At 44.5% G+C, this 5,341-nt stretch overlaps 1 long non-coding RNA gene across 1 annotated transcript; it reads left to right on the top strand.

Moving 5' to 3' along the window:
* Positions 1-3,732: 3,732 nt before the first annotated feature.
* LOC130296995 (uncharacterized) lies at positions 3,733-4,270 on the top strand. Its single transcript, XR_008849354.1, has 2 exons — positions 3,733-3,827; positions 3,929-4,270. It is a non-coding gene; the product is annotated as an uncharacterized LOC130296995 (long non-coding RNA).
* Positions 4,271-5,341: the final 1,071 nt, after the last annotated feature.

Genomic DNA, 5,341 nt, shown 5'->3' with positions numbered 1-5,341 from the left:
GAGAGGAACAGTTTAAAAAGGTTTTGATATTAAAATGCTCGCCTGTTTTGGTGGACGTGAATTTTTTAAAGCGATTATTAATACTGGCACAACATTTACATCTTGTGATGTCACATTGATAGCTACCTATACTGGTCAAAAAATTATTAGTCTGGCCAGAAGTAGCAGCTCTTAGTCTGCTAGGGGCGACTATATTGCGTAGAGTGCGCCCACGTCTAAAAGTGACCGAGGGTTTGTGGGGTAGAATGTCACATAGGTAGGGATCTTTTAATAGGATCGACCAGTGTTTGGATAGAATTTCCTTAACCTGCGTATGTTCCCGTGTGAAGGTGGTAATAAAATTGGAGGACCAGTCATAGTTTTTGGAATTGTTGCGTGTTGTTTTAGACAGACATTCGGCTTGTGTCTGTAAGCTGGCCTTCTTGTATGCCGACTCTATAATGGCCTTAGGATATTTCTTCGCTTTAAAGCGAGTTTTAAGAGTGTTGCTCTGTAGTTTGAAATCTTCCAAAGAAGAGCAGTTCCGTCTAATTCGCTTGAACTGACCTTACGGGATGTTAGAAATCCATTTTTTGTAATGGGAGCTAGAAAATTCCAAATAGCTATTGCTATCTACCTCCTTGAAAAAAGTGCGAGTGCTTAGTCTATTGGCTTCGTCATGAAATACGACAACATCTAGGAATTCTGCATTATTGTGAAAGTTATTATGAGTAAAATGAAGTCCCCATGTGTTGGTATTAAGATAATTTAAAAACTCTTCCAGCTGTGGGGAGCTCCAAATCTGACCCACTCCGTTTTTTTCACGTGTTGTCTTCTGAGGGCTTATTGCCCCTTGCTGACATACGTCCAGTTGAACCTCCCCATCCCCGTAAGCCTTTTGAATACATACAACTAAAACATTTCTACTCTTCGGTGTCACGCTCTGCCCACCTGCATCGGGAGTTAACTCCCTTTGAGGGACTTTGCATGGCCCCCTCCTTGCCCCCCCCCCCCCTCCCCACACCATAGGGTTTCTGTACAGATTGTTGCTTACTCAACACACCTCTTCTTTGCCCTCCTTCTGTAGCGCTTGGGAGGCGGACCTCGGCTCTCAGTTCTCCCCGAAGCAATGGCAGAAATGCTTTCACCTTTCACATAAGTCAATCATACCTAACAGATCACAAGAGACGAACTACAAAATACTCTCCTGCTGGTATAGTACTCCGGAGCAGTTGCATCGATGGTACCCGTCAGTCTCTGACCTTTGTTGGCGTTGTGGACAAGCGACTGATACGATGTTGCACATCTGGTGGGGTTGTCCCTCACTGCGTCCATTCTGGACTTCAGTACGCTCTATCACTCACGATATCACCGGTGTGACTGTTCCGGATTCCCCTGAGGCAGTCCTGCTCTTCATGTTTGACATTTCTGCTACTTCCTTCCGGAAATCTCTCTTACGCTATTTTCTGCAGGCTGCTAAGTCAGTTATTCCCCGTAAATGGAGGTCTTCCACGCCCCCGACTGTTGGGGAATGGCTTGCAGAGGTGAATTATTTTCAGCACATGGAGGAGTTAATTGCCTTGACCCCTGCAGAAAATGAAAGATGTACCAAAACGAGGTATGATTGGTCATCCTTCCAGTCTACCTCCGAGTACCGTGACCTATTGGCCTTGGGATCCTCTGTGACGCCATGACCCTTTTTTGGCTACGCTTTCTCTCGTCTGTCTTGGTAACCTTCCCGCCCTACTTCCCTTGTTGTTTCTTGTCTGTCTGTAAGATCCTTGTCTCTGTATGTTGTCATGTCTGCCTGTTTCTGTGTTTTACATACCCTCTTATTTTTCTGTTCTTCACTTTTTATCTATATCCCTCTATTCTTTCCCTTCTGAACCTTGCCGCTTTAGCATTGATGTGGTTATTACATATTCTAAGTTGGTGTTCCTTGTTGAGTATACTGATTGCTTTGACATGATGTCCTTCCTGTCTGTTGCACGAGTAACGGACTCCCTAGTGCTGACCGCACTTTCTGCCATGCACGGTCTTTATGACTTATTCTGTTTTTTTATCTTGCATTGATGACATGATAGAGCAGACACTCCAAGATCTCCTGGGGCTTTGCTCTGTACTGTGAGTAGTGATCACACTGAGGCTCCGTGCATCACAGGAAATCACAGAAGCAGGACACGTCAGATCCGGGACGGTTGGGAGGTAAGTCTATTATGATAATAGTAATACACATTGGGGGACATGTATGAAAACTTGTGCAGAGGAAAATTGACCAGTTGCCCATAGCAACCAATCAGATCGCTTCTTTCACTTTTCATTTTTAAATGTGGTGTCCCGGTACAGGACTTGGTCCTGTCCCTGTCTAAAGTCCCCTCAGCCAGAGTTCCTTCACTCTCATAGGGCACTCTTGCAGGGCTTACCCCTGGTCGCCTCATGTAAATTGTGTTCATATATATATATTTAATGTATAGGAAATATTATGTATAGGACCTTAGCAGGTCACGTGCCTTTAATTATGATTGTACTATGGTTTAAGGACCTTACAGGTTCATGTGATGTACCCAGAGTTCCCTGGGACAGGACTTACAGGTTTGCCGGCCAATGAGCTTTGTCCAGCCTCCTTAATATATAAGGGGCTGTAGTCAATCAATTCACTCTCTTAGCTCTTGCCTCTCTTAGTTCCGGACTATCAAGCAGCACAAATCTCATCAGCATCAATTCAAGTCAGCTAGGCCAAAGCCTAAGATCCAGCAGCCACTAAAACGTGAGTTACCAAAGCTCAAACTACGTAATCCTGTGTGACTACTACCAGCTAAAATATTATAATTAGTAGCACAGTGGCTAGCATCAAAGCTCATTGCTTCAGAGTCCCAGCACCACCTGTGAGGAACCTGTATCCCTGTTCACTTTTGAGAGACTGTTATGTTTGAAGACTATTGTATAAAATCTTCAAGTAAAGTTCTTCAGTTTATTCATAAAATCTGCTGTGGATATTCCGTTATTCTCCCTACCGTTTCTGGGACGGTTGGCGGTAGGACTATTAACACTAAGGAAACCTCGCCCTGGCATCATGACATCTTAGGGTTAATACCAACAGACCCTACACTACCACTACAACACCCTAGACACAATTACTCTCTCCTGCCCACCACATAAAAATGAAAGAAACTATCTGGTTGCTATGGGCAGCCACTTTTCCTCTTTACAGGTTTTGATAAATTTCCTCCAGTGGTTTTGGCAAAAATTACACAAAGATGGCGTCTTGGGAGAATAGAAATGAGGACGCAGTTGTTGTGGTGTGTTTATTTTTATTTTTTACCAAATAAACCTCAAACAAAAATTGTGTCTGTTCCTAGGCTTAGGCTGGGACTAAACACAATGTATCTGTGGCGTTTTTCAAAGCCCACATTGCCTTATCTTTGGTGGTCTCCCCCCCCCCCCCCTTCCGACAGACGTCTGTCCAGCTGTTGCAAAACTACAACTCCAAGCATGCCCTGACAGCAAATGATATTACAAATACTGAGTATAAACAAATATAACACACCCATAGGGAGTAGTGTCATTTTATTTAAAAAATGCTAAAAAAAAAAAAATCCCTTAGGTAACAGTCATGCAGAATATGTTAAAAAGCTTTTTAGGTTTCAGCCAATCAGAGAGCAGCACTGCTCAAATAGAACTCCCAGGAGGTTACAGCGTGTTACACATGTGATGTCATAACCATTGTCCACCAGAGAGCAGCACTGAGCAGAAATAACACAGCTCCTGCTCATTCTTCATCAGTGAGGGGCCGATGCTGGACACTGTAGGCACGCGGGAATGTGAAGTTGAATACATCACTGTGATTGGTAAGTGTCACATTGTTGTGTCCAAAAGGTCTTTAGTGCAGTTCCATGTGCATTTCTATAATAAACATGTAAATAATCTCTCTTTTGTTTTCCTATCTTAGATGCACTATTTCCAGGATGTGGAGTAGCATTTCCGGACTATCAAGACGTTGTAATAAGGCACATATTTCCGGACTTACAGCAAGAAGTTGGATGAAGGCATAAACCCTCGAATCACGCACATACACAGACACTTTGCCCAAATTCTAGAGGTAACCTCCTTTAGTATGCCCAGAGGAAGGGCAATACAGTAGCCATGGATTCCCTACAGGTTTCCTCCCCTCTGGAGGTTTTTCCTGTCCTGAGTTAGTTACTGTACGCTCTTTGTGAGTGATGGAAGGTTACATAAATCCCTACACAAACATTTTAATAAATAATAAAGTTCCCCTGTTTTTAAACCGTTCTTTGACTTGTTTGACTCATTTATTTTATTTCTGTCTGTGAAAAATTGTGAATTTTTTTTTTAAGTGTCCAAAGCATGCCTCAGCAGGCATCACGTGCAAACCCCTGGGGGGTCCTGAGAAACCCCCCCCCCCATGTCAGCAATCAGTTCAATTCAGACCGGCGATCTGCGGCGATTCCGGGTCATACGGGTCTCCAGTGACCGGGAAAATAAGAGGATCGGGGGTGTCTAAGACACCCCCGATCCCTCTGAAGGCATAGGAGTAAGGTGGCAGGGGTGCCACCCCTCCTATTCCTGCTATTGGTCGGTCAGAGACGACTGACCAATAGCAGTTCGAGGGTGGGGGAGTTAGAGTTCGGTTCCCCGCTCTGTCCACCGACTTTTGTCCTGGAAGAGTGAGGAAACTGGTGGTCATCGGCGCCAGAGGTCACTTACCGGGCGGGCAGCGATGAGATATGGCTCCCTGGTGCATCTCCCTGGTGCGCGATGCTATGGAAGCCAGTGAGTTGTTGCCTAGCAACATATGGAGGGCTACAGTTAGAAGACCACTATACAGTGGTCTCTAAACTGTAGCCCTTCAGATGTTGCAAAACTACAATTCCCAGCATGCCCAGACAGCTGTTTGGGCATGCTGGGATATTTAGTATTGCAAGATTTAGAGGGATACAGTTTGGAGATCACTGTGCAGATCAGTACATGTTGAGAGTTGCAATTTTGCCACAGCTGGAGGCACACTGGTTGGAAAATACTGAGTTAGGTAACAGAACCTAACTGAAGGTTTTCCAACCAGTGTGCCTCCAGATGTTGCAAAAGTACAACTCCCAGCATGCACTGTCTGTCAGTGCATGCTGGGAGTTGTAGTTTTGCAACTGCTGGAGGTTTGCCCCCCCCCCCCCCGCCACACACACACACACACACACTCACACACACATGTTTTTCTCCTTTTACCCCTTATGAAAAGGAAAAGTTGGGGTCTACACCAGCCTGTATGTGTAAAAAAATTAACATTTTTACACTAACATGCTGGTGTTGCCCCATACTTTTTATTTTCACAAGAGGTAAAAGGAAAAAA

Source organism: Hyla sarda, chromosome 12, assembly GCF_029499605.1.
Source record: "Hyla sarda isolate aHylSar1 chromosome 12, aHylSar1.hap1, whole genome shotgun sequence".
NCBI lineage: Eukaryota > Metazoa > Chordata > Amphibia > Anura > Hylidae > Hyla > Hyla sarda.
Note: the sequence above shows the minus strand (reverse complement) of the source record. Positions and strands in the feature narration are given on the sequence as shown.